The sequence below is a fragment of the Tiliqua scincoides genome, chromosome 2 (assembly GCF_035046505.1).
Source record: "Tiliqua scincoides isolate rTilSci1 chromosome 2, rTilSci1.hap2, whole genome shotgun sequence".
NCBI lineage: Eukaryota > Metazoa > Chordata > Lepidosauria > Squamata > Scincidae > Tiliqua > Tiliqua scincoides.
In genome coordinates, this window is record NC_089822.1 from 235240471 (window position 1) to 235265485 (window position 25015).

Genomic DNA, 25015 nt, shown 5'->3' on the forward strand with positions numbered 1-25015 from the left:
AGGAGGCTTGAATGCGTTGTAGTGGTTGGTTAATAACCTTATACCAGACAGGAGAGCCATAAAGAACCTGGGAAAGAACCTTTGCCTTAAACGCCTCCAGAGCAACCGGAACATAACCATCTCCGCAGGTGAAAAAGAAACGGGAAATAGCTGAGGAAGCTTGTTTGGATGCACTCTGCACTGCCTTATGATGAAAAGCCCAAGTGAGCCTGTAATGGAAGTTGATTCCCAGGTACTTGAAATGCTTAACCTGTTCCATTTTATTGCCATTACAAGACCATTTAAAAGCTTTCCATCTGTTAGCAAATATTATCTTAGATTTAGCGTAATTTGGACAAAAAATACTCTGCAGCACGATTGAGCAGACGTTATGGGCCAATTTAGTACGAGATATCAGTACTGTATCATCCGCATATAGAAGTAGCGGCACTTGGCTGGCGCCAAGCTTTGGACAGTGGCTATCTACTTCCTTCAGGGATGGGGCAAGATCATTTAGAAATAGATTGAAAAGCATGGGGGCAAGACACAGCCTGTTTGACCCCTTTGTTAGTGATGATGGAATGAGTTAGATTCCCCTTCCAGGAGCATCTAACCCTGCATGAGGTATTTAGATGGAGGGACCTAATCAGCAGCAGTAATCTTTTATCAATCCCCATGTCTTCCAACTTGGCCCAAAGAAGCTCCCTATCCACAGAATCAAAGGCACTTTTCAGATCAAGGAAGGCTACATAAAGGCAAGCCTTACATATCCTATCCTGCTTATAGGCCAAATGAGACAGGATCAGGCAGTTGTCCAAAGTTGATTTGCCCCGACAGAAGCCAGATTGCTCGGGGCCTAAGATGCCTTGCGAAGTAACCAGAGAGTAAGTTTATTGCATAGATATTTAGCATAGCTCTTACCTATTACAGAAAGCAAACTAACAGGCCGAAAATTTGCTGGTAAGGTAGGGTCACCCTTTTTATGGATAGGAACTACTGTCGCTGTAAGCCAGGCATTGGGCAATAGGCCAGATCTGTCAATCATTGTAAAGACATGGGCAAGTAACTGGGTCCACCATTCTGGGTCACCTTTTAAAAGCTCGGGTGGTATTTCATCTGGACCTGGGGCCTTCCCTGGCTTCAATTGCATAATTAGCTCTGTAATTTCCTCAGGGGTCACAGGAGGCCAGATAGGCAGATCCACAGAGGTGAAGTCAGGGTAGGTGTCCGGGGATTTGCTCTTATCATTAAAAAGGTCTGTGAAGTGTTGAACATGTATACGATGGAATAATAGCAGGGTCGTATGTTTCTGATCTACACAGATTCTGACAATGCACACCTCCAGACCAGTGAAGTTTGGAGTTCCACTAAGTCCTTTTGAAATTGAAATGCTATTCCTTGGAGGGGGGGGGAGGTATTCTCTCAAGAGATCAACACACTTCCTAAGATTTTTGTTTAATTATGGCAATTATGGAAATATTATTCCATAATTTTCTAGTCTGATCTGATCTATTCTAGTCTGGTCTGGACTAGAGAGGTGTGCTTTGTTTCATGAAGTGAGTCTATCACAAAAGATATTGATGGAAGACTACAAATTGCAGCCCTGAGGTAAGGGAACAAATATTCCCTTACATTGAGGAGGCCCCTCCACCGCAGGATGCAGCACACACCCTGTTGGCGCAGCTACATCAGTGCTGGAAAGTTGGAAAGGTTTGGACCCTAACTCTCACTAAAGCTAAACACTGGTCACAGTCCAAAGAATGGTGAGACTAGGAAGGAAGCTTCTTTTGACTCTGAGGAACAAGAAAAACAAAAAGCAAAGTCTTCTGTATGTGGTGGGGCATTTTGTGTTTTAAAAGTCTCCTCTTGTTGCCATATGACACAGAGAGCAGCTTTTTTGTTTAAGAAAAACAAGTGTAAGAAACCATTCCTTACCTTGAGGAGGCTTTGTGATTGCCCCCCTCCACTGCAGAATGCAGCACACACCCCGTTGGCATGGCTGCATCAGTGCTGGAAAGTTGGATGAGCACTTCAGGTGTACAGGGCTATAAAATCATCCCAACAATTGCATGTGCTTTTCATAAAAATACATGGATATTTTCATCCCAAATGTTTTCTCTTTTTATTCCTCCATGTTTTCTTTTCAACAGAAGAAACCTGTAATGTTTACAGTGTGGGAAATACCTTCATGCGCATTGTTAAAGGGAGGAATTGCCAGATTTGTTTTGTTGCAGTACTAGTTCAGGGGCATGGAACATTATAAGCAACTCTTTTGCTTAGAATTAAATGAAGTTTACAGATTAACTCAACTCAGAACAGCACGAGGCAGGGGGTGCTTGTGTGATTGTTTATCATTAGCCTTAATGGCAACGTTTTATGATTCAGAACACACTCCTTCCTATAGTTGCAATCCACCCGTTACTGCCGCTGCCTGGCTTACTTTCATTTCTACTGGGATTTTTCAGGACCCTCTTTGAATGAATGAAGGGTTGTGAGCACAGAACCATAAGATCATCCAGCCAGTAAAGTTCAAAGAGAGGAGAACGTGCCACTATGGAAAAACATGAGCTGAAAATGAAGCATTCAATCTGCTTTCTCAGGGAACTGTCCAATGCCCTTTTTCCAGGTTTCACATGTCCAAAGTATTGGGGCGGGGGGAACATTCGTCTTACATTCTGGGTAGTTTGCACTGCACACATTTGAGCCCCGCCACATTAGTGTTTATGAAAACTGTGAAAGGACAAGAATTCAAAACTGTTCCAAAACTGTTCCCAAACTTACAGTGTGCTCATAGTGGCAGTGCTTCACCACAGGAGCCCAGGTGTTTCCTGTCTCAAGTTTGAAATGGCCGTTCAGCTTACAGTGGGTTTACTGAGACATGCGTTTTATATATGTTGAATAAGCAGCAAAGAAATCTTTTACTTTGCATTTGCCTCAGCAAAACGCAAATGGATAAAAGTAGTGAATGAAGCCAAGTCGTATAACAGAGGTAACGTGCAGCTAATAGGCACTTCTGAACAACTGGCTGCATTGTGCACTTTAGCATCTCAGACACGGCTTTCTAGGGAATTATACATAAAGCTTTAGAAAAAGCATACATCAGCTGTGAATATACTGGCTCATCCAAAGCTATGCTTCTGGTCACTTAGGGCACAATCCTAACCAACTTTCCAGCACTGACCTAGCCACAATGCAGCCCCAATGCAACCTTACCTTGAGGAGGCCTCCTTAACTGTCTTCCCACTGCAGGATATAGTGCACACCACATTGGCACAGCTATGTCAGTGCTGGAAAGTTGGTTAGGATTGCGCCCTTAGTGTGCTGCTCTGATAACACATTGAATTAGTGTTAAAACGTTAAAGACAAAAGTGTTTAAGTGTACATAGGTTTGCCCTCACAACTACCACCAAGTTAATTTAGCTGTCTTCTCCTAGGACCAGGTTATATGGTTGGGACTGTGGTATTTAGGATTCAGCAGTCATTAGTTCTCCTCTACATTACCCACTCTATTGTTCTAACAATCAAGTTAGTGAAAGAGTAGTAGAAAGTTGGATTTTCCCTAGCTTTTGGTGTGTATGTATGAGTGTAATGAGATTCTAACCTGCGTTTATAAATTCAGATTCAAAGAATAATAGTTACTCCCAGATAATTCATTTGTAATACACGAAACAACTTCTGTTTATGTGGTATGGTAGCAAGTGTCATTTTTTAAAGAAGTTAAAATTAGGGAATAATAGCTTTTCACAAGTGTCATAGAAAATCAGAGTCCTGCAGCACTCTTCAAACAAAGCATGAAACCTGTGCCTGGATCACAAGCTTCGGACTCCATGTGGTGCAAATGTGCTGGGGAGCTGTAGCCATGTGCAAAAAAAGTGCAACTAGAAAAAACCAAATCTGTGGTAACTGCCCATGACAATGTACACAAGAATGCATACAAAATTTCCTTTCTCACATAGCTTGCTGGAATGCTGTGATTTTCTAAGCATAACAGTTTCCATGTAGCATCCAAAGAGGTCTTTGTAACCAAAGAGTATTTATAACCAAATTTTGAGAAGTTACAGCTTGCACGAACATCTCTTCCTCTGAGAACTGTCAAAAAGTGACAAAAATGTGGAGGGGTATGGAAAGGATGAGGACCAGAATGTATGTAATCTTTTGAAGGGTGAAGTCACAAGGGTGTGCGAGACAATAATGGGGGGCAAGGGATTTTATGGAGTTCAGATTGCTACAGTGAATGACTCACGCACACTTCTTAATCTGCCTGTGATTCTGCAGACACTCGTCGCATAGTTTGTTCTATCCCCTGGGGGCTGGGGATAAGAATAGGCCCTCAGTTTGGCTGAACTTGTTGTAAGAGGCGACTAAACAGCCACCGGGTAGGTGGGACTCGTTAGCCTGGGAAGGGAGCTCATCTGAGAGAAGGAAAACTCTGATCCCAAACCTCCACTGCCTTCTGGCAACACCCAGTTATGGAAAAGGCTTCAGGAGTCAACCTCGAGGCAAAATCCGGAGCCGGAGTCCCAGAGGCAGTTCATGGCCGAACACAGTCACGTTCTGGCAACTCCTGCGATGCCGCTGGAACCAACCGTATTGGCCTCTGCCTTTCCACTGGACCATTTCAACAACGTAGAGAGGGGGGATTTGCTGCATGGGAAACAGTCTATCCTGCATATCTACTTTACCCAGGCTTCGCACACTGAAGAGGACACTCTGTTCCAGAACCACCATTATATCTTTTAAGCCATTTTATTTTCTTAAGCTCATTGGTCAATCTGGACTCCAAAACGTCTAGAGAATGAAGCTTTATCAGAGAATGTAAAATATACAACTGACACTGTTATTTTTCAGGGTTGCATGTAAGTTGAAAGCAGATTCTAACCATGCCCCATTTTTCTTAACCTGAATCTGTACAACTTTAAATTCATTATTAGGAAGCCATCTAGTGGTCATTTGTTTCACGGCTTAGGTGCAGTTCCTAAACACAGTACTGGATGATGTTCTATTGACACTGATGTGACTGAGCCTTTGGACTACATTTTCTGTGGTGTTTTGAGACTGTTCCTCTTTTTTAAAAAAAAAAAAAAAAAGCAAAATTAGCTTGGGCAAACTGTGAGTCAGTGCAGAGAAACAGTATCCACGAAGAGCTGTGCAGGCTTTTCCTCCCCATCTCTTCCCTATCTTGGGGTGAAAAATCATCTGGGAAGGGTGATCTTTGAGACGAAAAATGAGCACTGGGATGAAATTCAGCTGCTTTTTAAGAAGCTGAAAACATGGAATTCAACATGTAGCAAAACATGCACACTGAACCTTAATTTGAAGTGGACATGCTTAGAATTATGGTTTTAATCAGAAACCCGCAAGTTCTAGTCACTCAGTAGTACCCCAACTAACATTTCTGCTATAGTGGGATCTCCTTGATGAAGAAAAGGAACATTGCACTTTTACAAGGGGACTTTCCACTTGTGTAAGGGGTCCTTGCACAAGCAGAACACTACTTCCATTCATAGACAGAGATTCTGTTTCTACAGGGAACTCCTGACACTGGAAACATTAGTTGCTACCCTCGGTTAATAACCAAAAGGGAACAAAAGCACCAACTTATGATTGGTAGCCTACTCCTGTTCAAGCCCAGAGCTGTTGGAATGGCGGCACTATGTGCTTTCTGGCTGTTGCAAAATGTGACAAACTAGAGTGCGCAGGCTGACCATAGCTGCAAGCAGTGAACAGCCAACACTGCACACCATCAGCCTCCGGACACCCGCTGGTCAGGTAAGTACACTCACAAAGTGGGAGGGAGTGAGCAGGACAGGGTGGTGCTGGAACAAGGAGAAGGGCAGATTGGGGCTGAGAAGGGGGTTCGTTCAGCAGCAGTGGTGTCCACTAAATCCAAACCCCCTTCCCAGGTTTGATCTATCTTCATAGGTCTGTGCAGACTTGCGCCAGAGATATTGCTGGCATAGGTCTGGGTAGACACACTGGACTGGCAAGGGCTTACCCCGCGGCAATGGAGCAAATACTGAAAGGAGGCCTCTGGAGGCTAACACTCCCCACAGGATCCAGTGGATGCCATGTTGGTGCCGCTGCATTGCTGCATGGGGAGTCATGGTGGATTGGGTTGTTCGATATTAGCAGTGCTTTATGTAATTTGCAAATGATATCCAAATAAGATATGCAAATGCTAACCATAATATACAGCACAGTCCTATGTGTGTCTCCCCTGGGGTCTGGGGATAAGAATAGGCTCTCAGTTTGGCTGTACTTGTCGTAAGAGGCGACTAAACAGCCACCGGGTCGATGGGACTCGTCAGCCTGGGAAGGCAGCTCATCTGAGAGAAGGAAAACTCTGATCCCAAACCTCCACTGCCTTGTGGCTACATCCAGTTATGGAAGAGGCTTCAGGAGTCAACCTCGAGGCAAAATCCGGAGCCGGAGTCCCTGAGGCAGTTCATGGCTGAACACAGTCACGTTCTGGCAACTCCTGCGACGCAGCTGGAACCAACCGTATTAGCTTCTGCCTTTCCACTGGACCATTTCAGCAACATGGAGAGGGGGGATTTGCTGCATGGGTAACAGTCTATCCTCCATACCTACTTTACCCAGGCTTCGCGCACTGGAGAGGACACTCTGTTCCAGAACCACCATTTAGAGCGCGACACCATAGTCTTCCGAGACTGAAGGATGCCAACCTATGTGTGTTGACTCAGAAATAAGCCCTGCTAAATTCAATGAGAGTTTCTTCCTGGGGAGTGTCTCTAAGACAGTGGCATAGCTAAGGAGGTGCAGGGGGTAGCAGTCGCACCGGGCAACAAGCTTTAGGGGGCCAACAAGCTGAGCTTGACACCAGTGACTAAAATTGTGGGGGAAAAATTGGTATGTACAAATAATGCCATCATGTTATGTTTCATTGGAAAGATAATTTAATGCAGAATGCAATGAAACAAACTGCATTGGAATATCTGAATTCTATCAAATGTTATGGCCAATTAACCAGAAAATGAATACACAACTGTTGGATGGAACAAAAAGTGGATTTTCTTCACTCAAAACTGACCTATGAAACTGATTGTTCTGAGAGCCAGTGTTATGATACAGCATGGAAACAATAATAATGTGTTTCAGCTCTCATTTCCAGTTATTATAATGCAGTTACCCCTGCTAACTGGGTAAAGAGGTACTTTCAAGTGGCACTCCTCTTATATTTAGCAGGGGAGAATAACTGTCCCTCTTCACCCCAGCATAGTGTCTCTAATCAATAAGGGGCACAGTTTTTATTTATTTACTTAATGAATTAATTTTGATTTTGTTGGGGGGGGTTGCAAAATCTTCTTTGACCCTAGGTACAGATAGATGCCTTAGCTATTCTGCTGGCTGGGGGGGAGACAGAAAGTGGGTGGTGAGCTTCTGGGGGCGGGAGGAGGCATGTTTTTCTCCAATTTTCACTTGTTTAGAAGCCCAAGCATGACATCGCTTCTGGTTGTGACATCATTTCTGGGACATCATTTTGAGCTTGGCACTGGGATACATGATCATTAGCTATGCCACTGCTGTAAGATTGTAGCCTCATAGTGTTTCCCCCCCCCCTTAAAATAACAAACATATTAACTATTTCTAGACAGAGATTGTCAAAATCTGGAACAAAATGTTCTCTTTGAGTCCCAGATGATCAGTATTGGAGCAAAACATTTAGGTTGCCATTTTGGTAAAGCTTTTTGGTATATGTGTAAGCAAAGTTCTTCCACTTAGGCCACAATCCTAACACATTTTCCCGCACTGACATAAGGGCAATGCAACTTCGAGGTAAGAGAACAAACCGTGCCATACCTTGAGGAGGCCTCTATGACTGCCCCCCCCCAACTACAGGATGCAGCACATGCCCCACTGGCACAGCTATGCCAGTGCTGGAAATTTGGTTAGGATTGCGCCCTTAGACTCAGAAATAAACTTTGTGGGTTTGAAAGAACCCCTTCCAATGGAGAAGTGCACTCTGAAGGCCCCAAAGCCTTTCAATAAAAAATCAGATCATTGCCAAATTAATGAGAGATGAATGAAGAAGAAGTTTCCGAACTCTGCTTGATGAAAACAAAGGTTCCGTGCTATGGCCTGATAATACAACTACCTGCTGGAAGTTAGGAGTTTGGGGCAATGGCGTAGCTACAGGGGGTGGTGCATTGCCATTGCTGCCTGGAATGGCTCCGATGGCAAGTGGGAGGTAATGCTTACACAGCACGTCGTGACACCTGTAGCACTTACCGCGCTACCCCCCTGAAGCTATGCCACTGGTTTGGGGGCTAGTTGGTGCCTGGATGGAAGACTGCATGGACAGTCTTTGCACTCTGTGCATGCTGCCCATGTATCCAGAAGACATTCCTGAAGGTTAGAGAGCCCACTGGAACTGTAGTGCAACTGACTGCAGCTGAAGCAGAAGTTGGCAGAAATCCCTCACCTATCCACCCATCTTGCACAAGCAGAAGTGCCTTTCCAGTCACAGACGGAAGGACTGGATCCAAGCCATAGGTCTCTTGCTTAGCAAACAAATAAATAAATTTTCACTTTAGAGAGGAGTTGCATTCCTGAATCATGTCTGGGCATTTCCGGTTTCTTTGTACTGTCTCTCTGAAAATGTGGCCTAAACTCCAACTGATATGTTAAAATACCTGTGTGATCTGTGCAGCTGAGCAGTGGGTTGTCATTCACAAGTGTTGACAATGTGCCATAACATTTCAGCCAAACAGCAAAGTATTAAGCAGTTCAGTTGGATTGTTGTAGTTGTTAATGAAAATAGCCTTGACAAATCGTAAAGTACCTCATGCAGACAAAGCCAGAGGACTTTTTCCTCTTTTGCATTAATTTAAAGGGTTTAAAGAAACCAAAAGAGTGGAATTCATTATCTACGGTTTTCAGTATCCATGGGGAGTCTGAGAACGAATCCCTCACGGATACTGAGGCACCACCTGTATTCCCTTTCCTTTTTCTTCTTTCCCAGTAGAGCAGGGGTCTCCAAACTTTTTGGCTAGAGGGCCGCATCAAATATCTGGCATGGTGTTGGGGGCCGGAAAAAAATTTAAATATAAAATGTATATAATTAAATTAGAGATGGAACTTAGATGAGTGAATAAATGAATGAATGGGCTCATTCATTCATGCTCTCTGGCCCTTAGAACACCCTCCACATGCAACCAGAGACAGTTCCAGTCATATTCAGCCAAGTGGGCCAGAGACTTTCAGGGGACAAGAGGCTGGCCACGGGCTGAATAGAAGCTCACCGTGGGCCACATCTGGCCCCCAGGCTGGGGTTTGGAGACCCCTGCTGTAGAGGACCAAAGTAGAACTATGTTCTTATGTTCTTGTGTTCATATAACACACCACAGCACACGGGCAGCCCAATCCTGAGCTGCCTGGTGCGTGAGGCTACAGTGGCACTGAAAATGGCTGCCACCGCCACTTCCAGCATGCTCTGGGCTGCCGCCACCTCTTCCTTGGGAGAAGAGGACTTTCGTCCCCTTCCCCCAGTTAAAGCATGTAGCCCTGCAATGGGGCTACTTGATTCTACAGCGACCTGAAGATTGGTGTAGAATCAAAAGCCTCCATGTTGGGCGGCCAGCCTCACACAGTGCCTCTAGATCCCTTCTCCCTCCTGCCCCGCTCCCTTCCCCCGAAATGCCTCCTCCCTGCCCTCTCCCCAGTCTCCCTAGAACGCCTCCTCCCCAACTCCCCCCACACTCCTGCCTACCTCTGCGCTGCTTGGCAGTCCACATGGCCGCCGAGCGGTGGCACTCTGGCATTCCACGTGCTAGCCCAGTGTCGGACAGCATTGGGCTAGCACTGGCAGAGCTCAGGCCTGGAAATGTGCCTTATAGCGCAAAGCTTAGGGTTGGGCCCTTAATGAGTAACACATTATAATTTCCAGGGCCTGTCTGAGAACAATGTCTTGTAAATAAGATATATTTGCCCTTGGATCAAGAAGCCAGTTTTTTGAATAACGTCATTAAATATTGTATTATGTGCATACATAATTACTTGCCAAAATATTAAATGCTATAGTTCTTACACACATGACCTACGTTAATATAATTTTATGCTCAATTAAATAAACTTTTATGCCACTTTAAAAACATTTGCTTAGTTTCCTCTAGTGTCTGTAGTGAGCCAAAAAACATTACAGCATTGGTCTAAAATGCCAGAAGTTTTAGAAAAGAGCCAGGACATATTAAGATGAATTCTTAAGCTGCTAAGTGGTCATTATTAGGCAGATGTTGTTCTACTGAAATAATTGCTGGTTAATAAACATATTTTAAACACATTGTTAAATTGCATGCTAAATGTATTGTAATGAATGCAATGTTCATCGTAAAGGGAGGGGAGAAAATAGTTGGGTTTTGTTCTCCTTGTGTTGTCATAGAAACAAAACCCTTTCTGGACCATAAAAAATCTTCCTGTCTGCTGACTAAACTAACTCGAGTATTTGCACAGGTGGTTTTCTTAGCAGACAGGTCAAAGCAAATCCATTCTTCCTCAATGCTTTCATTATGTATTCCTCTAACAATACATTTCATTCCAATGCCATTGTAATTAATAGGCCATTATCAGCTAATTAAATTACACTTATATTTTATATGAGTTCATATGTTACACAGCATTGACTTGCCAAACCTCTTTTCCTGGGTCTGTTCAGCCTCATAACAGTTTTAATTGATATTGAGGTATATAGTATTGTACGCAAGTTAACTCCTTGATACTTAATAGTTGATATCTGCAGGAAACAAAGTACGTAGGATCAGTGTGTAATTCATGGACAGACAACTCATTTAGCACTGAATGCCACGCTGGAATTATATCACATTCCAGGAGGATACAAATGTACATTTAAGAGCCCAATCCTATGCATGTCCACTCAGTAGGTCCCATAAAAGTCAATGGGGCTTCTTCCCAGATAAATGTGGATAGGATTACAGCCTGTGAGCCCAATCCTATGCCTGTCTGTTCAAAATAAGTCCCATCAGAGTCAATGGAGCCTTCTCCCAGGGAAGTGTAGATAGGATTGCAGTTTAGGGCCCAATCCTATCCAAGTTTCCAGTGCTGGTGCAGATGCAGTGCAGTCTCTAGGCAAGGGAACGAATGTTCCCTTATCTTGTGGAGGCCTCCATAACTACTCTCCCACCATAGGATGCAGCGTACACTCCTTGGTATGGCTACCCCAGGGCTAGAAAGTTGGATTGAATTTGGTCCTCAGTTAGTTGTCATACTACACATAGTTATATATTATGTGTCACAATAGTTTTAAGCCAATTTTTCTGTCGTTAGTCATGGAAGATGTGGCTGCCTTCCATGTGGTGTGGCTGCCTTCCATGCTAGTCTTATGGCATCTGAAGAGATCATATTTGCAGACTGGCAAGCATGGTCAGTTTCTCAAGCCAGCACTGCTGGCCAGCATTGATGTGAGAAATGCCCATATTACTTGACCTGGTCATGTGATCATCCCCTTTCAGGCATTACTGGAACCAAAGGAAGAACCCACACTGTCTGTATCACTGCTGGAAAGTTGGATAGGAATGGGCCCTAAAACAGTGCTTCTCAAATTGTGGGTTAGGACCACTAAGTGAGTTGGAATCCAATTTCAGGTCGGTCCCCATTCATTTCAATGTGTATTTTATTTTAAATATATTAGACTTTTTGCTACCATGGTATGTGACTACATTTTGGGAAATATTACAGATCTGTACTTTTAACAGGCTGCTTTTATTATAGTCAATTGGGCCTACTCCTGGGTCAGTGTTTACAGGATTGTAGCCTTTGGGATGTTTGGAAAAGTTTTAAAAAAACAAATCAAACACTCCTTGGGAGAGTTAGGAGAGTTCTTCTTTATTTTAAATAAATTTTTAAACTTATTGTAAACTTTTAATTATGTAATCCGTTTGATTTTGTCATATGGGGGTGTTAAAAATTTTCCTGCTTGATGACATCACTTCCAGGTTAATGACATCACCAAGTTAATGACATCTGGTGATGTCATTCTAAAACATGTCATTAAAAATTTGAGAACTACCGGACTAAAAATTAAGACCAAAAGAACATTCCGATGACCTCACCCTTCTGTGTTGCAGATGGTTAGCACAGTGGACACACAAGTTTCCTACCTTTGCCCACAGGCAAGTCTTTGGAATTACACAGGCTCCCTGAGTTACAGATGTCCACATTATTGAAAGCTTTGTTGCTACTTTTGTGCCGGCTTGGTTCATCCTTCAGTGGTACTTTTGTGCAGGTATGTTGATTCTGGGCTGGCAAGAACTGGATGTTTCAGCTGAAGTATAGACCTCTGGAACTTAACCTGTACTTAAGTTGGGGACAGTGTAGTGGGAAGGGAGAAGGGAAGAGGAGGGGAACTGTGGGGAAAGAAAGAGTTCATTGTAGCCTGAACCAGGCCTCAGGCAAGAGTGAGTACATCAGCGGACCATGAAATCACTTCACTCGACTGAGGATGGTGGGGCTGCAGGAGCAAAGATCACAGGTGGGATATGAGAGCTGATAAGTAGGAAGAGATATGACCACGAAGGGCATTGAAGACAAGGGGCTTGTGCCTGATTTAGGAAAGGATGGGGAGTCAGTGAAGGGATTTAAGGAGGGGATGGTATATGGTTGGAGCAATAAGGAAAGTGAATTTTTTTTCGTGCAGATTGCTGGATGGATTTGAGTAGGGGGATTGAGCTGAGCCAATAGAAGATCAAGGAGCAGTTTTAACAGTCATGGTGAGAAAAGACCAGAGTGTGAACAAGAGTTTTTGCTAAAGAGACAGAAAGATCATATTCTTGCAATATTGTTCAAGGAAAAGAACATTTGTGACTGACTCAATATGGGGAACTTATTATTGAACATACTGAGCTTGAGATGGTGATGAAGCATCCACAGAAACAGTTGAAAGTGCAGGTATCAATAGTGTGTCTGTTATCCAGTTTTTCAAACATATTTCAGAGATGGAAAAGGAGAAAAAGCAATTTATAACCATAAGTGGGGGTTGGGGGAAGGACAATCAAAAAGCATCCATCAAGTTTTTCCATCATGGCAAAATTCTTGCAGCTCTGTCCTATTACTCATCTGCAGCTGATATACAACCCCAAGTTTCAAAAGGAGAAGAAATAGCTAGTTGCTTCAATTAGAAATATACAATATATATTGAATTCTGACTTTAAAATATAGTTTATCAACATAAAAAAAAGAGGACCGTTTCTATTTCCCAAGCTGGAACACTATGTACCATAGTTAAGAGGGAATCTCCACTCACTTTGGATATGGTTCCTTGAGTCTCAACTGATATTTGGTCCATGTCACATGTTTTCAAAAAGGCAGAACTTACACCAAAATAACACTGCACATGCTCATCCATGTGGTTTCATGCGCTTAGATTATTCTGTGCATTTGAAGAATTTGGTAGCTAGAGTGGTCCTGAAATGTATGTAGTGCAGTGGCATCATGCCCATTGGACCAGGAAAGGTGTAAAAACACACTGCAGTGCAATATCTTTCTTGTGGACTGAGATTCTGGTAAGAAAATCTGCATTTATGTTTACAACATAGTTATAAATTTGAATTAAAGCAAATTCTCAACCCCAGACCCATTTTGGCAAAAAGGTGCAAAGTACATTGTAATCATTGGTGTCGCTCGGGGGGGGGGGGTTTGCGGGCCACACCAGGTGACGTGCCGGGGGGTGACACGCCCTGGGGGGAGGATGTGCTAACATTGCAGGGTTAGGAGCTACCATGTCATGCCGTACACCGTTGGATGTGGAATGGCCAGCGGAGTGCAGTGCAAAAAACAGAATTGAAATCACACCTTTCGTTCAAGTTATGGCCAAAAAAAGGGAGGAAAAAATGCATGGAGCCCTATGGAAAGTGAAAGTGAGCCATATCGCGCATTTACTCATGAGTAGGCGCACTTGCCATAGTCCGTCGGAAAGGGTAGGCTGAGAGGAATCCAACGACACCAGAATGGTCCCGATCCAATGAATGCAGCCCCCAAAAAACTCCTGAGAAGCTCCCCCTACCAGCTGCTAGTCTGAGCCCTAAACGAAGTCACATGACCATGTTTACGCGCGAGTAGGCAGACGTGCCTTAGTCGGGGCAGGCTGAGAGGCTCGAAGGACATCAGAATGGTCCTCATCCAATGAGTGCAACCCCCAGAAACACTGGAAAAGGAGGTTCCTCCTCCCAGCCGCCTCCCTCCCAGCCTATGGAGCCTTATGGAAAGCAAAGCAGCCTCATAGTCACGTTTACTCGCAAGTAGGCAGACCTGCCTTGGCTGGTGATCAGGCCAGGCAAAGGGGAATGTGCAGACACCAGAAGGGTCCTGATCCGATGGAGCTGGAGTGCAACAGAAGGCAGCCTCCCTCCCCCCCCCCCACAAAAAAGGAACAAAAAAGAGGCTTGAATGGTAAGGGGAAAGTTTTTTTATTTTGCACTTGTGAAGCCAGGTGGGTCATTGTATTGATATGCCTGAAATAGAAGAACTTTAAACTGGGCACTGGGGAGGGCTGGAAATCTCACTGATTCTTTTTGGGGGGTTGTTATTGCAGGCAGACTACAGAGTAAGCTCCATTGATCACTATGGGACTTACTTCAGAGTAGACATGCATAGGCTTGAGCTCACAGGCTGCAGTCCTACCCACACTCTCCTGAGAGTAAGCCCCATAGACCACAATAGGACTTACTTCAGAGTAGATTCACTTGGTGGAACAGGACTGGCTTCCCCTTATTTAATTATTTTATTTTAATTTAATTATTTATAATTATTTAGTTTAATTGCTTGATGATGTCACTTCTGGCCATGACATCACTTCCACTGGGTCCTGGACATATTGTCATTGTAAAAAGTGGGTCCCGGTGCTAAAAGTTTGAGAACTGCTGCAATAAGGTGTTAGTAAGTTGACACGGTGTGTGCATGTGTGAGACTCTACGAGTTTTCAAAATCACTAAAATCAGAGTTTGGAGGAATAATACCATCATGTTATATATCAATCAATGCGTACTTTCATGCTGAATGCAATGAAACAAACCACATTGAAATATCTGTGTTCTAACAAAAGGTACAGCCAAAAAAACGGTGGGGGCAGGGCGATGGTGCATCACCATGCCCACCTGGGGTGTTGCCCCACCCACTACATGGGGTGATGTGCAGGCCTCCCAAACTGGGTGACGTGAATCCTAGTGACGCCACTGATTGTAATGCAATATAGAATACTGTACTTGTTTATCCTCAAAGTGACACTTAGATGAAGAAAGATAAACCTTAGTTGTCCATGTGCTATTTTTTTTAGTTCACCTTAGTTCTAATTAATTCCTTGATTGTACAATCAAATCTGCAATTGCATTACATTGTTGCTTTTACATTGGTGATTGTATAAATCATGTCACGTATAGTTTATGTGAGCCAGTTTGTTGTACTGGCCACATTCAAATAAATGTTTGAGGACCTGAAAGGTTTATATTATGCGCCTGTTGTGCTGCTGCTGCTTCTTCTGCTCTTTTTAAAAATATATTATGGAATGTCTATTTTGGAATGTCTATTATGGAATGTCTATTACCTATTCACAGGTAATACCTGTGAATGTGACGTTTTCTTACTGCTTTAGCGTATTAATTCGTTGTAACCAAATTCCTTCACTAGATGGCACTAGAATGCCACAAACTTGTGGAAAAAAAATCCTTAACATCTAACAGCATCTAAAATAAGACTTAGGAAATGTCAGGAACTGAACATGATGGTTCCTGTTTGAGCTAAATCAGAAAGTGGGCTCTGGAAATCGTTGACAAATATATAATGTAGACAGACAAACTAGTGCCATATAAGTATCTTTCTACTTAAGTGTTATGACAGTTTAGGTGACAGTTTTAGATAATTCGTAGACAGGTATTGGGCACTGTAGTAATCCTAAACATGCATAGGCAGGCAAAGTAAGCATAAGTGCATAATTAACTGGGAAAGAAAAGAAGCAGGAAGCAAAATATTAATGGTAATCTGCAGATATCTAAGAGACCAAAAGGAAAATCCACCATGGCTGGAATAACTGACAACCCATTGAGTAGCACTACATTGTAAGCATAAAGACAGCCCCCTCAGTCACTCAACAGAGATCAGCACATGGAAACACACTTCTCCATCCACAACATGCTACATGTTCATGGCATCCACCCAAGAATTATTAAGGAACTGAAGAATGGAGTCTCTTGACTTCATATCTCTTGACTAAGATATGCAATTTGTCACTTAAAATTGCCACGGTGCCAGAAGATTGGAGGATAGCAAATGTCACACCAATCTTTAAATAGGGAAAGGGGGGGGGGACCCAGGAAACTATAGGCCAGTCAGCCTAACATCTATACCGGATAAGATGGTGGAATGCCTTAACAAAGATAGAATCTCAAAACACAGACGAACAAGACTTGCTGAGGGAGAATCAGCATGGCTTCTGTAAGGGTAAGTCTTGCCTCACAAATCTTTTAGAATTCTTTGAAAAGGTCAACAGGCATGTGGATGCGGGAGAACCCGTGGACATTCCCCCTCCTTCCCTTTTTAAAAATCTGTGTGACATTTGCTATCCTCTAATCTTCTGGCACCGTGGTCGTTTTGAGGGACAAGTTGCATATTTTGGTCAAGAGATCAGCAACTTCATTCTTCAATTCCTTAATAACTCTTGGGTGGATGCCATCAGGGCCCGGTGACTTATTGATCTTCAGTTTATCAATTAGGTCTGAAACATCTTCTCTTTTAACTTAATTAAAAGACTTAATTCCTTGGTCAGGAGGGGCCGTTTGGGCAGCAGTATCTGCCTGAGGTCTTCTGCCATGAAGACAGATGCAAAGAATTCATTTAATTTCTCTGTCATTGCTTAAGTCTCCTTTTATCTCCCCTTTCCCTCCCTCACCATCCAGAGGGCCAACCGCTTCTCTGGCGTTGACCCAATGTGCTGTGTGCTGAGAAGTGTCGACCCAATGTGCTGTGGCAGTGAAGAGGGCTAATTCCATGCTTGGGATCATTAGGAAAGGCATTGAGAATAAGACAGCTAATATTGTAATGCCATTGTCCAAATCAATGGTAAGCCACACCTGGAGTATTGTGTCCAGTTCTGGTCGCCACATCTCAGAAAGGATATAGTGGAGATGCAAAAGAGAGCAACCAAAATGATTACTGGGCTGGGGCACCTTCCCTATGAGGAAAGGTACAATGTTTGGGCCTCTTTTGCCTAGAAAAGAGATGCCTGAGGGAGGACATGACTGAGACATACGAAATCATGCAGGGGATGGACAGAGTGGATAGACGCTCTTTTCTGTCTCACATAACACCAGAACCAGGAGACATCCACGAAAGTTGAGTGTTGGGAGAGTTAGGACAGACAGAAGAAAATGTTTCTTTACCCAACGTGTAATTAGTTTGTGGAACTCCTTGCCACAGGATGTAGTGATGGCATCTTGCCTGGATGCCTTTAAGAGGGGATTGGACAAATTTCTGGAGGAAAAGTTCATTACGGGTTACAAGTTGTATGTGCAAGCTCTTGGTTTTAGAGGCAAGCTGCCTCTGATTGCCAGATGCAGGGGAGGGCACCAGGACGCAGGTTGTGTCTGTTGTCTTGTGTGCTCCCTCGAGCATTTGGTGGGCCACTGTTAGATACAGGAAGTTGGACTAGATGGGCCCTTAGCCTGATCCAGCGGGGCTCTTCTTATGTGTGAACTGATTAGATGCATGTTTTTCTATATTCAGGCCCATCAGTTGTTAGGCATGGGTAGTTGCTTGTGACTGTATTATCCTTGGTGTGGTAGGGTATAATAGATTGGCATAAATATTAGACCATACTAGCCAACAGTGCAACTACTAGCCACCTTTGGTGCCCTTTAGAGAGAAAGATGGGGTACAAAAATCCAGTGAATGAATGAATGAATGAATGATACTGGCCCAACATGCTTTTATGATTGTACATTAAAGTCATGAAGAATGAAGGGGTTATAGCTAGAGCCAGCATAGGAGGGGAAAAGTAGCAAAAACTGTGTTAAGGCGGACATTCTGTCCACTGGCCAATGGAGACACAGCAACAAGGAGGAAGTGGGGAGCAAGGCACGTAATTGTGGCTCTGCCAGAAATTTTGTCCCTTTTAATATGAGAGATAGAACATGACCGTTTGTGACAGGGGAGTTCTTGAGAGAGAGAAGCACATCTCTCCTTAAGGCTGCCAAGTCAGAGTTTTACACAGTACTGTTTATCTCCCAATCCAGTACCAACTAGCACTAGTAGAACAATCACTTGCTCTATCACAAATGTGCTGTAAAGCACATCACGGTTGTGTGGTAGTCAGTGCTGCCACCACCGAGGCCTGAGCTGACAGGTCTCCACCAGCACTGGAGCTACACCCACCTAACCAGGGTGAGTGAACTGCCAGGAGGTGAAGGTGTAACTGGGTGGGGGAAGGGTGACCTGGGGGAGGCTCAGGCCCAGGGCAGGGCAGGGATGGCAGCAGAGGCTGCTGCTGCATCCTCACTCGGGCCTCAGAGCCCTACACAAGTCTCCTCAGTTCCGCACCAGCTAAATAACTCACACAGATCCAAGTTGACACAGATCAGACCCATAGGGGCTGCCTGGGCCCAACACCAGATAAGGGAAACGATGTTCCCTTATCCTGAGGAGACCTCCATCTGCCTCCTTGGCCCCATGGGATACAGCAGTGGCCATTTCAGCACCACTGTACCACGGGACAATAGCCTCCATAGGATTGGGTTGTTACTTTCTTCAGAGTTAGAGTTGGACTCTTTGGTTGTGTTTGCTAAGAAACAGGAAAATCAGAGCCAGCAAGCTCTATACTTATTAATAGCATAAAGCTGTGTTTTTGCCATCTCACTGTGGTTTAAACCAATTCAGAGTACTGGGCTTACCTGCTGTAAGCTGTGGAGGCAGGAACTGTGTTATCAACACTGTTGACTATACTGTTGGATAACCTAAATAAATGTCAGATGCAATCAACAGTGGTAGGTTTTTATACACTAAACCATGCCTGGACAACTTGAGACTCACCAAACCAGACAAAGCACACCAGCTATGTATTGTACCTTGCCAGGCACTTGTCAATTTCCCTGATTTATCTGGCACCAAACATAGGATGTTTTGAGCTCTTGTAGGGCTGCCATATATGGCTGGCAGACTATGTTCAGCTTGGTGGGACCTAAACTGTGCAGGTCTTCTTTAAACTGATTGAATGGCCATATATATACAGAAAAGTAGAATCATATTCTTGCTATTCTTAGCATGCTCAACAAATGTGGAAATGGTATAATTCAATAAAATAGTCAAAATACTAAACCCCCCCCCCCAAAAAAAAAATGTATTGCACATCATTGGGCTCATGACACATGCTTTCAAAACAAGAGATGCTACACCATATGTAGAGCATGATTACCTATTTTCTTGTTCCTTATTTTCTGCCTGCTATGGCCTCATCATATTGCAGACCTTCCCTGATCTCTCCAAAGAGACCTGAGCATCTTAATCCCCAGATACTCTAATGCAGGGATGGAGGGAAGCAGTGCTATGCATCCAGAATAGCTACATCTATGAGGTTCTGCCCTTCCAAACTTCCAAGGTACTGTCCAGGAATTGACTGAATGAAGAGAGTGCCTTTGGGCAGCATTTCTTAACTTTGTCCTGTCTCCAGAGCTTTAGCACTCCTAAATAGAGTCTTGGGGAGCCCCGCCAGCAAATGCACAGAGCCCCAGAACACCAGCTCCAGTGTGGAGTGACACATTACTGAGCAGATGGTGACCACTTAGGATGTGCTTGTGGAGCCCCTAAAGGGGTCTCATGAAGCTCCCGGGCTCCTAGGGCCACACTTTGGGAAATGCTGCCTTAGGGCAAGCTATTATATGCTAGGTGAAATAAAATGCTGTCCCAGGTTCAGTCAACCACCGTTCTCAAATCTCATCCAGTTCCCTTTGTTTCAGCCACCAAATGAGGCTGAGAAACCAAGTATAAGGACCATAGCACTGGCACTGAGCTTTAATACCTGTGCTGGGTGTCATAAATGTGCCATTAAACACATTTATGGCATCCTTGGAGTAGGGAGCATCAGCACCGGGCCAGCGCCAGGAGGAGTATGTCATGCGGCTTCCCAGAGATAAGTGGGACAACCAAGCAACAGTTCAGGCTTTTGGGGTGGAGGGAGGTGTTCCGAGGTGGAGGGAGGTCAGAGCAGTGGAACGAACCAGCCTGGGGCTGGACTGGTGGAGGCCTCCTCTGCCAGATTCTATCCTCCATGTTGAGCTTTTCAGCCCATCATGGAAGTTCTCAAGTCTGCACTGGCAGAATACCCAGCGCAGACTTGAGAAGTCCTATTGCATGGCCTGTGCCCTTACTAGGACAAACGGGATGTCCCTTTCTCCTCTGGTAGCTTCCTGGCATTCACAGGATACACCATTTTGGCACAGCTGTTCCTCTGGGCGCCCCAGCCATTAGCTGCAGCATTCTGACTACTGAAAGATAAATTTCATTTAAATTAGGTAAAATGCTAATACTAATTGCAGGATTATTTGACCCAGTTAAACAATGTGTCTCCATAAACAATGGAGTTTGAAAACAATAAGACTCCATGTGTCTGAGTCTTTAGGATTGCACTAAATAAATAGGATCGCACCATTGTGGTCTCCGTTATTCTCAGCGTTTATGAATTCATGAGTTCATGAAAGTGCATTGCCCCACAAATATCCACACAGTTTACATTTTCAAATGATCAATCTAAAGCTTGTGTCTGCCTTACAGAAATATGTCTTGCCCCTACCCTTAATTTTTATAGTAGATTTTACCGGATAATCTCATTAAAAACCATGCAGTGAGCACAAAACCATAATTTACCTGGTGTTACAGACTCGTTCAACATCAAAAGGAGAATTGATGAAGTAGAATAATCCTCTTTTGCACCCTTCATTGAACATCTTTTCAAAATAATTTTATTCATTTAATTAGAAGGTTTGTCTAAATGAAGATTGCACTGGCTTTACCAGCCTAACAGAATTTGCATTTGTTATCCAAAGTGCTCTGTATTTCCCTATATTTAAGTGCGTTCGATTGCTTGCTGGAAGATATCCGAGAAAATTGGTACTTATTTTCAGAATGGTGCTATCTGATACTCATTCAAAAGTAAAGAAGCAGAAAAGGTCCCATTAGGTCTTCCTGTGTGGAATTTTCCCTTCAGTATCATGGATTAGTCATGGCAAACAATGACATTTAACTCAACATTAAAGGAGATTATTGAATATCTTTTTCACACTGGAAAGACACATGCATATTACTTTGTTTCAAGTAGCAGAGGATGGCAAATTAGTTCATTTCCCCCTTTTCTTGAAGAATGACTTAATTCCAAAGACACAGTAAGAATCAGTGGAGTCTATATCAGGCTTAATGTGAAGGTGACATTTTATTTTCTGTAGACAGAACTTGCAATTCACACTACCCATGGTGCCCATAATGACAATGATGGTAAGAGTTGGTATGCTATTTTTTTTTTTAATTTTACCTTGCGTTTACATTGAGGAAAATGTTGTGGGGTTGGTTTTGCAATACAGCAGTTGTTATGTGACACTCATCTAGGAGCCTTCACTTGTTATCTTCAGAACTAACACATATGACAGTGTGAGGGGTGGTGAGAGACAAGGTTAGAGAGTCCTCTAACCTTTAGTAGGTACTTCTGGACTAGGTTACAAAATCCAAGCTCTGTAAAGGAGCCCATCTTGGTCCTGATGTCCTTGTGGGTGGAATGGGGGAAGTTTAAGGTGGCGGCTGGCAATGATAATGATAAGGGCTCAAAACCAGGGGTCATCCACTAAAATTGAGTGTCAGGAGAGTTAGACCAGACCAAAGAAAATATTTCTCTACCCAGTGTGCAATTAATCCATGGAACTACTTGCCACAGGATATGGTGAGGGCATCTGGCCAAGGTGCCTTTAAAAAGGGATTGGACAGATTTATGGAAGAAAAGTTGAGACTTTTGGAACATGCCCACTTTTGGGACATATCCACATGATAAGTATAGGCAACCTCCTATTTTAGAAGTAGACTACCTCGGAATGCCAGCTTCAAAGAAGTGGCAGTGGGATGCAGGTCGCTTGTTGAGGCATCTGTTTGAGCCACTGTGAGATACAGGAAGCTGGCCTAGATGGGTCTTTGGCCTGATCCAGCGGGGCCTCTTCTTATGTTCTTATGTGTTTGAAGCACATTTTGTTTGGAGAGGAGGAGCAAAAACACATGCCTTTTGAAGATGACCATGTTTTGATTGACTTTAGCAGTAGCATTTGGTTCTTGCTCCTTCTCGTTAACAACTGAGCATATACTTAAAGTAACATCTAGCAGTTTGACTATTACAATAGCTATGTGTGTGCCAGACTCTATTAAATATGTGGCTACCCTACATAAACGAATGTCTCCATAATTGTATAGAACAGTCTTGACAACCACCACCTCTCTGCCCCTTTTCTCCCACTGCTCTCCTCTTTCATGCCCACAAACCTCCACCCCCTTGTGCCAACCTACCTGCCCCCCTGCTGTATGGAGTCCACAGCAGGAGCAGTCTGTAGCCGCCTTGCAGCAATGGACTCAAATGGCCCAGCAGCAGCATGATCTTTGCATCGGAGAAGGGCCCTTTAAGCCATCAGTCTGCTCAAATACAGTAACATTTGTTCCAAAACTGGTGGGCAGAAGAAAGAACAGCAATAACAGCCGGGGAGATTAGGTTTTGGCTACCAGACAGACAGGGAAATCCTTGAAAGAGCTAACAGAATTAGGGCTGGATCGTGCCATAAGGTGGCAACAGTCCACTGTGCTGCACATGAAATTTTGAAATACTAACTGAATTTACTCCTGACTTCATTTCCTTTTACACTTTGAGCCACAAAACTGATCAGATGGTAATAAAACTCTCCTGGAAGTAAGCAATGTGAATTAATCATGAGATTTGGTTAAAGAAGCAAACTGGAAACACTGCATTCAGTTTCTGAAAAAAATTACAAAGTTTGGCAAATTAGGCCCCCTGTGTCCATTAGCGATATCTGAATATCACAATGGCTACGTTAGTCAGTTGTTAAAGTCCTGCCAGTTGCTTTATTTATTGGCAGTTTTGCTCAGTGCTGTGGAAGAGTGAAATAATTGACTTTGCTGCTGATGCCAATGTGCGTTTTAATATGTGATTATTTCAAATTTTAAATACAGTTTGACATTATCATCAGCTCAGTGCATGACAAGAGGACACATGCTTGCCGTTTTCAGAGTGTGGATAAAATATAATAAACTGTAGCACTTTAACATGGTTGGTACTTACAGCTTAGGTGGGTAGGGAGAGGACAGGGAGGAGGTGTGTCAGGAGGAGGGTGCGGGGCGGGAGGGAGGCGGGACTGGTGGAGCTCAGCTCCCTTGGATCCTGAGCTTCTTGCCCAAGGGCTGCCACAGAATCCAGAAGCTGCATTGCAGGGCTACTTCTCTTCCCTGGAAGAGCCACTGGCAGCTGCCCTGTGGCACACAGAATGCCACAGCAGCCATTTCAGCTCCGCGACAGTCCTGGCGCAATAGGATAGGATTGGGCTGTTACTCATCTGATGTTAATCTTTTTTTCTTTTTTTTTTTTGAGGATTTAAGGATTTGAGTATTACAAACACCTTCCTATTTTCATGAACTTGTGTTGGGATGACTGAGAAAGTCAGCTGAACATAAGAACAGCCCCACTGGATCAGGCCATAGGCCCATCTAGTCCAGCTTCCTGTATCTCACAGCAGCCCACCAAATGCCCCAGGGAGCACACCTGATAACAAGAGACCTGCATCCTGGTGCCCTGTGATAAGGTTATATATTACTTTTTTTAAAAGGGCGCTTTTCTGCAAAGTACAATGCAAATATTTATTTTTCCTTATTACCTGCCTCAGTGTTAGCTGCAGTCAGTTTCTATTACACCTTGAAAACCCACCGTACTGCAGAGTATAGTGTGTTTTATTCAGTGGCTATTTTTAAAGCAAAACAAAAGGGTTTTAATAATAATAATAATAATAATTATTATTATTATTACATTATATTATATCTATTATTATATATTGTTATTATAATATTATAATATTTACAAAATAGTAAAATTGTGCACTTACTCCAATATAACATTGATTTTAAAAAACAATACTTCAAGTACACTTCATTCAGTTCATTTGTTCACTGCGTTTTAAAGAAATGTATTAGAGATATTCTGCCCTCTTGCACGTTACTGATCTATTCAGTTATTCTACTATTACTATTATATATACAAACTGTACTATTTAGTAATGGAGGCTTTTTAAAAATTGTGTTTGGAAATCCTTCCAACTATTTCTAGCTGTACAGCCATTAATATATTTTTAAAAGCACAATCCTAAGATTGTGCTGGGCCAGCACAAGTCCCTTGTACCGGCCCGGGAGGTGTCGCAAGTTTGCACCTCCTTGTGTGTCAGCCGGGCCAGCACAAAGATGGGCACCAGCCTGCAGAGGCTGCATCCAGCCATTACAACAACAGACGGAAGTAAGTCTGTGCCGGCCAAGCTTGGTTCGTGCGGGGGCCTGGGGGTCTGTGGAGAGGGCGGAGAAGAGGTGTTCCAGGGAGGGCAGGTGGACCCATGGGCGGGTGGCAGGAGAGCGGGGGGTGGGGCTGAATCCCGACCCTGGGCAGCCCAGTGCAGTTCTGGGCTGTTCGGATCTGTGCCATCTCTTTAGGTGGTGCAGAGCCAAGTAGACCAACTTGGGGCTGCTGCGGCTTTCAAAGAGGTAAAAAGAAGCGATTCCCCTTGCCCCAGGCTGAGCCGCTTTCAGTTCCAAACTTGCACTGGATACGAGGCAGGCCAAACAGTCTCCCCTTCCAGTGCAAGTTAGGATTGCATTGTTACTTACGCAAGTTATTCTCATTTTGACTGTTGCATAAATACACAACTTTGTTATCCATTGTTTGTGTTGCCTCTTGACTCACATTTGAACTGGCAGCTCAGTTCTCTTCTTCCCACCACTACTG

The 25015-nt window shown here is 43.7% G+C and overlaps 1 protein-coding gene across 1 annotated transcript in view; it reads left to right on the top strand.

Annotated features, from left to right (window-relative positions):
* The window catches only part of PDZRN3 (PDZ domain containing ring finger 3), a 242832-nt gene that overhangs the window by 120451 nt on the left and 97366 nt on the right, over positions 1-25015 (top strand). The gene's annotated exons all lie outside the window — the stretch shown is intronic.